The sequence below is a fragment of the Triticum dicoccoides genome, chromosome 1B (assembly GCF_002162155.2).
Source record: "Triticum dicoccoides isolate Atlit2015 ecotype Zavitan chromosome 1B, WEW_v2.0, whole genome shotgun sequence".
NCBI lineage: Eukaryota > Viridiplantae > Streptophyta > Magnoliopsida > Poales > Poaceae > Triticum > Triticum dicoccoides.
This window is the reverse complement of record NC_041381.1, coordinates 536911116-536923430: the sequence shown is the minus strand read 5'-3', so window position 1 is coordinate 536923430 and position 12315 is coordinate 536911116. Positions and strand designations below refer to the sequence as shown.

At 45.1% G+C, this 12315-nt stretch overlaps 4 non-coding genes and 1 pseudogene across 4 annotated transcripts; all 5 read left to right on the top strand.

Annotated features, from left to right (window-relative positions):
• Window positions 1-5552: 5552 nt before the first annotated feature.
• LOC119351124 lies at window positions 5553-5642 on the top strand (annotated as a pseudogene).
• Window positions 5643-5699: 57 nt separating this feature from the next.
• LOC119351141 lies at window positions 5700-5777 on the top strand. Its single transcript, XR_005169672.1, has one exon. It is a non-coding gene; the product is annotated as a small nucleolar RNA snoR117 (small nucleolar RNA).
• Window positions 5778-6700: 923 nt separating this feature from the next.
• LOC119351542 lies at window positions 6701-6799 on the top strand. The gene has a single exon (XR_005170024.1). It is a non-coding gene; the product is annotated as a small nucleolar RNA Z103 (small nucleolar RNA).
• A 758-nt stretch (window positions 6800-7557) lies between these two features.
• On the top strand, window positions 7558-7702 carry LOC119351142. The gene has a single exon (XR_005169673.1). It is a non-coding gene; the product is annotated as a small nucleolar RNA snoR135 (small nucleolar RNA).
• A 91-nt stretch (window positions 7703-7793) lies between these two features.
• Window positions 7794-7885, top strand: LOC119351509. Its single transcript, XR_005169994.1, has one exon. It is a non-coding gene; the product is annotated as a small nucleolar RNA SNORD96 family (small nucleolar RNA).
• Window positions 7886-12315: the final 4430 nt, after the last annotated feature.

Below are 12315 nucleotides of genomic sequence, written 5' to 3'. Positions count from 1 at the left end.
CTGAATTGGGAAGGGGGCCGGGGCCCCTTTCCTTCTCTCTCCCTCCCTCTTCCTTCTTCTCCTACTCCAACTAGGGAAAGGGGGAAACCTGCTCCTACTGGGAGTAGGACTCCCCCCCTTGGGCGCGCCATAGAGAGGGACGGCCCTCCCCTCCTCCACTCCTTTATATACGGGGGAGGGGGCACCCCATAGACACACAAGTTGATCTTTAGTCGTGTGCGGTGCCCCCCTCCACAGTTTTCCACCTCGGTCATATCGTCATAGTGCTTAGGCGAAGCCCTGCGCCGGTAACTTCATCATCAACGTTACCACACCGTCATACTGACGGAACTCTCCCTCGGCCTCAGCTGGATATAGAGTTCGAGGGACGTCCCCGAGCTGAACGTGTGCAGATCGCGGAGGTGCCGTGCGTTCGGTACTTGATCTGTTGGACCGCGAAGACATTGGACTACATCAACCGCGTTACTTAACGCTTCCGCTTTCGGTCTACGAGGGTACATGGACACACTCTCCCCTCTCGTTGCTATGCATCTCCTAGATAGATCTTGCGTGATCGTAGGATTTTTTTTAAATTACTGCGTTCCCCAACACAAAAAGGCCTTGAGCAACAAATTTTATTGTTGTTCATTTTTGTAGAACTGACTTTTCTGCTGAAGTACATGCTATCGATGGCCATCCAGTTACTATAGACCTGAATTTTCAGCTGAAGTACACCTATCGAACAGAGCAAAAAATAAAATTCGGAAATAAGCAAGAGTCCCGAGAGTCGAAACAGGACCTGCCAATTAGGTATTCAACTATTTGGCCACTGAGCCAGGTGCAGGAGTATGAACATTGTGGCACAAACAAATTAGACATTTTGTGACTTTTCCTATCCCTCCCAGCTACACACGGAGCGTACGTCCCCGTTGTCCGTGCACTGCACGTCGCTGCCGCTCGCAGCATGCAAATAGTGGCACACAACACCCCTCGCGAGCCCCGCAAAAAAAACACCTGTGAGGATGCTTTTTTCGAGAGTACACCAAAGCGTACCTTAGCTTTGTAGAAGGCAGAGAATATTCACAAGAGATTACAAAGTGAAGATCACAACAAACTTGTGTCTAAGCCTCATCACACTCCACTCCTGAACCTAACGCGATTACTCAATAAATTGTTGAACTCCTTTAGCTCCTGCCATAGCCCATAGCTTTAGTTCTTTGAATATAATCTCAGTCATTCCCCCTTCATTGAGAATCCTAGATCCACCAAACACCCTGCCATTCCTTTGCTTCCAAAGACACCAACAAATGAGAGCTATGAGCGTGTCAAATCCTTTCCTCTTAGACTTGACAACTTGCTTCCTCCCCGTGGCCCACCACTCCTCCAACCTTGCGTGCTGCGTAGGTAGCATTGCCAAGTTGATTCTTGCCCTGGAGAAGCACTGGAACCAGACTTGCCTTGCGAACACGCATTGTAGTAGAATATGATCAACATTATCCTCCTCTTGATTGCACAGGTAGCAAGGAGAAGTCCTATCTTGTAGCCCATGCCTGAATCTCCTGTCCGAAGTCCACAACATGTATTGCACTGCTAGCCACATGTAGATTTTGCATGCTAGTGGCGCTTCATTCTTCCAGATGGCAGAGGATAGCTGAAACCTGATTCCTCCTTCACAAAGCATCCTATACGCCGAAACAGCAGAATAGTCCCCTTGTGTTGTCCATGCCCAAACAGGTTTATCCTCAATGGCGGCAATGGGGTGCACCTCCATCAGAACTTCCCACAAATTAATGAACTACGCCAGTCCATCAGTGTCCATGTCGCCCACGATATCATTAGTCCAAGTGTGCGAAGCTAAGCCCTCATGAACAGATCTCCTATTGGCAACTTGAGTCCTCACCTTGGTTGCAACCAGGGGGGAGATTTCCTCAACCCTATATCCTCTGATCCACCTGTCTTTCCAGAACAATATCCTTTTTCCATCGCCTATCTGCCAGTGAACTAGGCTCGCAAACGTCTCCATGGCTCTCTTGTCCGTTGTCAGCTGTAGCCCCTGCCCAGGTCTAGCTGCATCCGTTCTTCGGAGCCATTCCCATCTCAATCTAAGGGCAATGCCTTGTTTTTGCAGATCTATCACACCTAAACCACCAAGGAATTTAGGCCAACATACTCGTCTCCAAGAAACTACACACTTGCCTCCCTGGATCTCCTCTGTGCCTGCCCGAAAGAATGCCTTGCAGCCACTATCGATCCTATCCAGTGCCCATTTGGGACCTTCAGCAACAATAAGGTGATGTGTGGCTCGGGCTCTCATAACTTGGTTCACCAAAATGAGTCGACCTGGCCTCGTGACCATCCCTCGCTGCCAACCAGGCAGAATTTTGAGCGTGGCGTCAACCATGGGCTGCCACTCCAAACGAGTCAGCTGCTTGATGCTGAGTTGGAGTCCCAAATATTTGCAAGGAAAATGCCCAAGTTTCCATGGCAGAGCACTTTGGATCAGCTCCTCATCGTCCTCATCTCCTCTAATAGGATGGCAGAGGATTTAGCAAAATTTACCCTCAACCCAGATGCCATGCCAAATATGCCAAGAATCTCTCTCACAAATAAGATGTCAGTAGCGGTCGGCTTAAGGAACATCACTACATCATCCGCATATAAGGAGAGCCTCTGCATTGGCCCACATCCATTTATTCTGCTCAAGACTTGCTCGTCATGTGCTTTCTTCATGATCGCGGTGAGTACATCCATTGCAATGACGAATAGCAATGGAGACAGAGAGTCACCTTGTCGCAGACCACAAACGTGCATGAATTTCTTGCCAGCACAACCATTCACCACTACTCGAGAGCTAGCAGATGACAGCAGCGTTGTGAGCCAAGATAGCCAAACCTCCGAGAACCCTTTTGCCCTTAGCACCTCAAACAAGAACGACCAAGACAATGAATCAAATGCTCGCGATATGTCCAATTTGAGCAGAACTCCCTTCGCCTTCCTTTGGTGTAATCTTCTTGCCATTTGCCTAACAAGAAGAAAGTTGTCATGCAATGCTCTTCCTTTTATAAATGCTGACTGATTTATGTGTACCAACTCCCCCATGCGTGGCCTCAGCCTAGTGGTCATTAGCTTTGACGCCATCTTCGGTAGGCTGTGTACCAGGCTGATTGGTCTGAAGTCCTGAATATGGCAAGCCTCCGGGGATTTTGGTATTAATGTGATAAGCGCCTGATTAAGCCTTCCAAAACCCCTCCCATTGTCCAGGAATAATTTTTGGAGGGCTGCGATAACATCCCTCTTCACAATATCCCAAGCCATTTGGAAGAAAATTCCAATGTATCCATCCGGTCCTGGAGCTCGATCTGAAGGGAGTTCCTTAACTACTGCCCAGATTTCCTCCTCACTGAATGGGAGATCAAGCTCCGATAGATCCATAGGCTCTATGTCCAGTGCTTCCAGATTTAAGGAGTGCTAGTGCGTCAGGAGAGATGGGGATTTTTAGAGAGATTGATGACTGTGTTACGTAATTTTAACATACAATGAGGACTTTCTTGCAAATGTTCCTGTAACATGAAAGTGCCTGCCCTACTTGGCGTGACACACAGGTGTTTCGGACTGATTTGTATGGAATTGTTCCCGCAAAGCAAATTTAGTGGCTGATTTGAGTCAGTTTGCAAGTTTTTGTAGGAAAATGTACACACAACTATATATGTAATTAACTCTTTTCAATAGCTAAAAAAATCGTCCTTTTCCAATTCCCCTCAAGGTCTACAAAAACATTTTGGTGGACCATGGATTCCCTGCTAGTTGTTTTCATGGTTTCTTTTCATTTTGGTGTTCATTGAATTTGCTCTATATGAAACACTTGATTTTCTACGGGCTGTCTTCATGTTTTAGCCATTTAGTTTTTGTGGTTCGTCTTGTTTTTGTTTCTTGCAAGTTTGAAGATTCAAATTGGCAGGACAAAATATCATGGGGTCGACGTGCTGCTTGGTATAGAGATTTGTTTGATAAGTTTATTGCTGGCTAGGTTTTCTGACTCAATTGGTGGTGATAGTCCTTCAAGTTTATGTACTTGTTGAGTTATTTCGATTGAATCGGATTTTAGTTTAGTCTGGGTTGCCAAACCTCAAGCACCGCGACGAGACATCGCAGCTATGACACCGACGGGAAGCTACGAAGGAGAACCAGGCAAGGCTGGCGTCGTGGAAGATCACCGAACGGACCACCTGCTACCCGTCATCGTACACCACAGGGCCCCGACACCGCAACTTCGACTTCAAAGCAACAAACCAGCCGAGGCCATCCCACGAACATGCCGGAGAAGAGCCGACTACCTCAACCAAAGCCGCGTCTCCTACATCGTTCCCTGTGGCACCGTTGCCACATAAGCCTCAACGCTAACTTCATCACCTCCCACTGGCCCCGCTTGCCGATGCCCAGCTACAAAGATGAAGCCCTCAATTGATGAACTTTATCTCAAAATTGATGAACCTTTTAAAAAATCAATGAATTTTTTCCATATTTTTGATATTTATTTCAGAATTAGTGAACTTTTTCAAATTGGATGAATGTTTTTCAAATTGATGATTTTTTTTCCAAAATTGATGATTTTTTTTCAAAATCGATGAACTTTTTTTCAAAAAATCAATGAACTGTCTTTCAAAAGTTGATGTTTTTTAAATTCAGTGAACTTTTCAAAACTGATGAACTTTTTCCAAAAGCTGTGAACTTTTTGTAAAAAAAACTTGTTACAGATTTCCAAATTGATAAACTTACATCAAATTCATTTTTTCTTATTGAATGAACATTTTTACATATTAGCATTTTTGAAGTTATTTTTTTTGAGTTCATGAACTTTTTTAAAATTAATAGGAAAACCGCAACCAGTTTTTTTTTAAAGACAGGGTTTTCCGCAAGTGCTGGCAAGGAAAAAAAAAGGCTAGCGAACAACCCACGTAGATAGATCGGGCGAGTGATGGGCCACGGTCCATTAGGGGTGCGCGTGAGAACAAAAACCAGGAGGAGGTCCAAAAACAAACAGACACGACATGCAGGGCCGGAACCAACGATCTGGGCCTCCAGATCAGCCCACACGCTCCCCGCCCAGCGCGGCTTCTAGACCTGCCCGGCTCGCCTTTATAAGCGCACGAGACGTCCCCTCAGCAAACCCTGCCTGGCCGCGCCGCCTCTCCCTGCAGCCGCTCCTTCCCTTCCCTTGTCACATCTCGGTTTGTCATGCCGGGCGAAGTTCGTCGGAACAAATTTGCGCATCTTTCTTTCTTCTTTTGTTTTTGCTGCCTTGTTTTTGAACCAGTCTTGCTTCCGTCCTCGCTTGTTTGCGTCGCCTCTTCTTTCGGCTGCGAGAGCAAATCCACTCTCGGCGGCCTTGTTCTGGAGGCGCAGATCGACCGCTGCGCCGCGGGGGGCGAGATGCATCACCCCGGCCGCCATCTCCGGCCGGGGCGTTCTCCCCTGCAGCACGCACATCTGTAGCGCAACTCTGCATTCAATAGTCGACTTTTGGTGTGGATCTCTGATTTTCCCTGAATCCCCATCTTGCTGATGTGACCGCGGAGCGTGATGACATGGATTTTTGTCGCCCCAGTCTTAGGATCCGGCTCGCCGGACCTGTGCTGATTGACATACGTTATCTAATCTGACTCTGCTTTAAGACCCTTCAGCTAGCTGGATCTCGCTGTCTCGATCTTTCTTTCTTTGGGGGCCTGTGATTTTAACAATTTGTCCGTACCATCTGATACATCTGATGATTCAAATTTGCTAATGCGTCTCTGAGGCCCTTCAATTCGACTTCTGTTCTTTTTTATCTTGTTTCTTGGTCTCTAGTGTCCAGGCAACAAATTAGAGTCTCTGATGCGCTGATTTCCATAGCGACTTCGGTGCTGTACGTTGCCGAGAGCGATGCCCGAACAGGTTATCATGCGTGCGCCGTCCCGCGTACGGCGTGCGCATCCACTTGTTCGACAGTCTTTGGTCATGCTGATGTTTGGGTTCTTTGGGCTTTTTGGTCATGCTGATCGTGTGCGATGAACAAATGCATTTATTTAGATCAATGATACACATAAACTTATTCCTTTCTTTCTGTCGCCATTTGAAAATGGATTTCTCCTCCTGGTTTTAGTCACACACGTTTTTTCCACCTAGGAAGGATGCCCCTACGATCATTCCATGCTCTGCCTTCGCCCGAGTGGCGTGCAGCAGAACAGAATCTTTGAAACTTTTTTATCATACCTAAAAACTGCAGAAGCGTTTACTACGAGTCTGAAGTGGACATCAGTTTTGAGTTTTCACCTGGAACATCACCGAAGAATCACATTGGAGTAATAGAGGATGAGTCCGACTCACCTATTGCCATAGCTCCCCTTGGAGAGCCAACCCTGGCAACCTCGCTCGTTCCTTACAACTGTCAACGCTTTTGCAAATATACACGTCGGACATAAAAATAAGGGCCTGTTTGGTTCCAATAAGTCATCTGATTTATAAGTCATGACTTAAAATCAGTGACTTATAAGTCATGCTTGTTTGGTTGTCACCTGACTTATAAGTCACCTGACACACCTTTCTACACCAATCAAACATCATGCAGATGGTGGGACCCACGCAAAAGGGGTGACTTATAAGTTTTAAGTCGGGTCTGTTTGGCAAAATAAGTTACTTTTTTCACTTTTCAACTTGCCTAAGACAAAGTTGGTCTGAAATTTAAATGGATGTGAGGACCCTTTCCCCAAATGATCGACTCTGATTATACTGTGCGCAACTGTAATCCTTTATCAGAGGATTCCAAGCCAGAAGTCTGGTCCATCTTGCTTTATTTATTTTTATCTTTTAGATTTGTGTTTGTTTCATTTATCAGAAGTTGAATGGACATGAGGATCCTTATCAGAGGGTTCCAAGCCAGAAATCTGATCCAATTGTTTGTCTTTTATTTTTCTTTGCTTGTACAGAATTGTTTACTTGTTTTCATTCTTTGTTCTTTTTGCATAAAATTTGAGGAGGATCTGTGCCCAATGGAATAATGCGTCCTTGTCCAATATGGCAGACACAGATATTTACTCCCATGTATTGATGTATCAAAGGGGTGAGAGAATACTGAAGCAATGGCTTGTCTGGCAATGTAGCACAGCGATTGATAAGTTCGTCATTCTAGGTTGTTGTTAGTGGTTAATGCTTGAGGTCACAGCTCTGTAGTGGTAATTGAGTTTAGGTGTACTGATGCTTGGTTTACTGATTATGTAGCTATTTTATATAATTGAGTTTATATTAACAGTAGGAAAGAGCTTTACCTTTTAAAGTTGCAAGCGTCAGTAACCAATATTTATCTATAGTGATGCTCATTTATCATCTGCTAGATTATAATGAGTAAAGTCAATGTGCCAGTTATATCTTTGTTTTTCTAAATTATGCATCATTCTGAAGTATGGTGTGTATCTGCTTAACGAACTTTTATGTATGTGGTCTGCTATAACAATTTGGTGAAAGTGGGCTGTTTTCTTTTATGTATTGCTTCTGATTTTATCTGCTCTGCATATGAATTTGTATGCTTCTTTATTCTTTCCTGCCTTTGCAGGATAAATGTGTATCGGTTAAATGCCTTTTGTTGTGCATTTCTTGCCGAAAGTTTTCCTTGCTATAGTAATTTGAGGAAAGTGGGCAGTTGGGCTGAGCTTGATAATCTCTTTTGCCAACAATCATTTTCCTCTCATTATTCTTAAAATGCAAAGGTCACAAAATAGATGTTTTGTGCTGGTCCAGACCTGATCTGTGTTAAACTTTGGAGACCTAATATTGTTCATGCTTGGCTGGTGATGAAAAAACTTTTAATCATACCATCTTTTGGGCCTGATTGGTCGCTATGCGTCCATGCTGTCATTCTGCAATTCTGAGGCCAAACTGAACACTGTTTTAGTGTTGTAGTTTCAATCAGTATTATTTCTTTCCTTCTTTTCATTATGCACTGGGTTCCAAGTAGCTTACATTTCTGCAATCTGATGGAGATGCATTTGCCTAGAAGGCTGCATTGTACCAAGGCTAGGGTTCTTTGTACCCTTGTTTTGCTTGCCAGATGTAGGAAGGAAATCTGGTCGGCCTGCCCGCTTCAATGGGCAACCCGCTTACCAACCTTCCTACATGTCTTGTAATCATATGGCTGGTCTTTGCAATTTTTTGTATCTTAATAGTTAGATTGGCACAATGTGCATCATTCTGCCACTCAGTTCGACACAATCCATCTCGTTCTCTATTTGTCTCTCGTTCTCTACTCTACTTGAAACACGTTATCAGCACATAGCCTCTACCGAGAGCAATCTGGCCGGGACAACGACGGTTATGCGCCACCACGGCCCTCTGAAGCTACCGCGGATCACACGAAGATCGATTAGATCCAGCGCGAGATGCGTTTTTGATGCCGCACTCGGCCTTGTGCAGCACAAAGCCATGGCGATCTGATCGGCAACGACGAGTTTGCGTACAGAATGGAATTAATCAATCAAGCTGTTTCCCATTCACGACGTGATTCCGTTTTGTCTTCTTGTGATCGATCCAACCAAGCGGTTACTACCAGAACGACCGTGCGGCCACGGCGATCTCACTCGTACATGCCTTCTTCACGGCAAGACGTAGGAGCGTGGGAGACGATATGAGGCGGCGCACCCGGCCGCTCACAGAAAAGACGAGATGCATCCGCATGCATCCGTGCAAGAAATTGAGTTGAAGAAACCAACATGGTTGTCTTTTGTGATTATTATCATAGATCTAATCATGTGTCTTCTGTTCATCTTATGTACATATGAATCGTCCGTTCCGGATAGCCAATGAATTCATCCATGCAAGAATCGGGGAGAAATTCTTCAACGAAGATGGCGTAAATACCACTTTGGCAGGTATGGCATCAATTCCAGTCCCTGGTGGTGGAAGCCTTCGGCCGGCGCTCAATCACCGGGCATCAGCGGAATTCGACATAGCGCCCTCCAGCGTGTGGAGCGGCGACGCATATACCGCAGCATGACAGCTTCTCAAGACGGCCCCAGGCGGCAGCGTGCATCCCCGCACACGCACTTGGTCCAGAGGCAGCAACATCTGACGCGTGACGTTGGGCTCGGTGCAAGGCGCCCTCCGGTGCAGCGCGACCGTTGACCCTGGCAAGGTGGTCGGCACCGGCACATGTGGCTGGCGGCGTTTTTTCGCATGCAGCCTGTGAGGCAGCGGTGGCCATCAACTGGCACGCGACGCCGCAGCCCTCCACTAGCGAGGGCATAGCCAGCGTGGAGGCACCCCACGCGGCGCCCTCCAGTGCATGGCCGCGTCACCGAAGTACGGAACGACGGCGCCATGCCGTGTGCGGCCCACGGATTCTCTTGGCTGGCGTCCAGTCGGAGAGTGGCAGCGGCGACCAACGCAGCCCTCGGCTCGCACCCGTGCAGCGCGACGGTGCCAAGCGGTGTTACCTGCGCTCCCGACGACGTCCTCTCCTTTGGCGGCTGATGCTTGGTGGCTCGGACCTGGAGAAGCTACCAACGCGGCGCTCCTCCTACCGGTTGCGGGGTGAATCACCCGGTGCCCGGCCCGACGGCTCCCAACAATTTGCTTGACGTGGAGTATGACACTGCCCCGTCCTCCATGCAGTGTGGCCATGGATTCGTCCATTCCCAGCTTGAAGGCGGCGCACGACCACGCGCGGCTCCGGCGAGGCCAACGGCCAGGCCGCTGGCGGCGGTTACCGAAATCAGTGGTCCAGGCAAATATTTGCACATCCTTCAGTTTCTGGGATTTTGCAAATTAGCCCTGTTAATAGTGCTATTTACTAGCATTAATCTGTTTTAGACCATGTTATTTTCAGTATTTGTTTTCAATACTGTGTTTCTGTTGAGTACCTTGTATTCCAGAACATGTTGAGATTATACGTCCACTATTTGCAATTGAGATTTTTTTATCTCTTGCAAAGATAAATTCAGTACCTTTACACTACTGATTTGCGATTGAGAATTTTCTTCTCTCGCAAAACAATCTCATTGTGATTGAGATTAATTTTTTCTCTCAAAATATTAATTCACTTTGCTGAATTATCTTGCAATTTGATACAACATCATCTCATTTAATTTGAGGTCTATACAATTCAAGTTCTCACTTGAATATCATTACTATTCATTACAATGGTAGTGTATGACTTCAAACCCTCAACCGGACACCATCAAGCTGTCACGAGACCCTATGAGCATGGAGAGCGTGATGGTTGAATATGCATCAACCAACATGTTTGGAGACTATACATTTAGTCCCTTAGTCTCCTTAGTGATCTATTTATTTATGTCCATTTATGATGTTCTAATAAGAACATGATTATTGTTGTCATCATATATTGTATATCACAATATCTTGTATCAGCACTTTGATACAAATTCATTTGTATGTATTGTATATATCCGACAGTGATTTTCTTGAGAATCTTCATATCTATATATAGGTTTCTACGAGAGTCAATCTAATGAAAAATGATATGTGTGCCTTGTGGGCATATGCACCACAAACTCTATACTCAAGGAACTCCGAGAAAGGAGATATTTTAAAATCGCTAGATGCGATGAGGTATTTGTTGGCTCAACTCGAGTCAAATTTTTACTATCCCTGTGGGTACTCGAGTAACATTAGGATGCTTCATTGCTTTCCAAGTTTAACTTGTACCCTACTAAGCTATAGAGATATTTCTTAAAACAGTTTCCATAGTGAAACTTATGATGACAACAAAGAGAAATAACTTCTCTTTACCATATGCAACGGATATGGCAAGCACATTGTGTATGTATCATCTGGATTGTACTACACATATTACAAAACCCGTAGCACATGTTGCACCCAAGATAGTTTTCCAAAATATCTTGTACATGACAAACTTGGCATACACGCGTTGGTCATAAAGACATTGGGTTGAAACTGAAACTATCAGCAATTCTAATAGTTCATGATTATTATGATGCTAAATTCTAACAATATTTGGATTTTATGTGCACTACATGTGACACAGGGAAGCTAATTTTAAGGCTCACGCACCTTAAAGTCTATGCTGAACCACTCAGACTCCTTGAATGCATCAAGTTGAGGTAAGTGACTCTTCCCATCCATTGACTAGACTATTCAGGTGTTCCATGGTTCTAAAAGACATCTACATAATTGTCTTAAGTGTGTGCTTTATTCACACGAAACCATTGGCTCATTATCCTGACATCGATTTTAAGAAAATCGAATGGATAACATTGCAAAATTCTCCTTGAGTGCCTTCTCTATGGCCCTTGGATTGAAGTTTAGCAATTTGTCCTAATGTCTAGACTCAAGATGGTTTGGTAGAATCCTATATCCAAAGAATTAAGCTCATTGCATTATCTTTACTTTGGAATTGCAACTTACCAACTTTACGTTGGAGTCATGTAGTTTTACACGCTCATGACCAAACTGCATAATATTATTCCCCTCTATCTTTGATACGTGGAAATACACCAAGTGTTTCCCATCTGCGGTAATTCGGTTCCTTACCGATATCACCACCCGACATACATCATTGGCCCCTCAACATATAGTTGGGATCTATGTGAGGAGTAACCGTATTTCCGTCAATACCTCAAGCCCCTCGCGTGGGGAGTTATTCAAGGCCAGTATGTTGATTCAATGAGGATATTTCCAGGCATTAGGGGGAGTATTCAAGTACCATGAAGAATGCCAGGAAATTAGTGGAATGTTCAACACATTTCTGCCTCAAATCCACATATTCAAAGATCTGAACCATGCGTTCACAAAATATGCAACACATTACAAATAACCTGCCAGATTCATTTACTGACTATAAAGGTGTCACACAATCCTACAATCCTGCAAAAGTACGCCTGAAAGAGTGGAGGTACCAACAAAATCCACTCCAGTCCCCGTTCAAAGCAACATGGGGAGATGTATGGCAAAAGTACATCAGGATTCAGCTTCTCGCAAGCAAGGATATAAAGGCCTGTGAATCAGCAAATGCAAGTCAACTTAACGTTGACAGACACCTAATGGGTAGTATACACCCAGTGGACGGGAAACCTCCACCAACCCAGGTCATAGTGCACACAATGACCGGGACATCGGAATTCCTGACTTAATCGCATTGGGAAATCGCGAGCAGTCACCATGGGTAACGATATTTCATCAACTCTATATTGATATATAGATTCTAGAGAAACATATAACTGGAAATCTACAATTGTCGACATACATTTCTCAACTAGATTGCAAAACCTTTCACATGATTCAGGTCCAAAGACCATGGCCATGGCAAAGTGTGAACAACACTCGGAC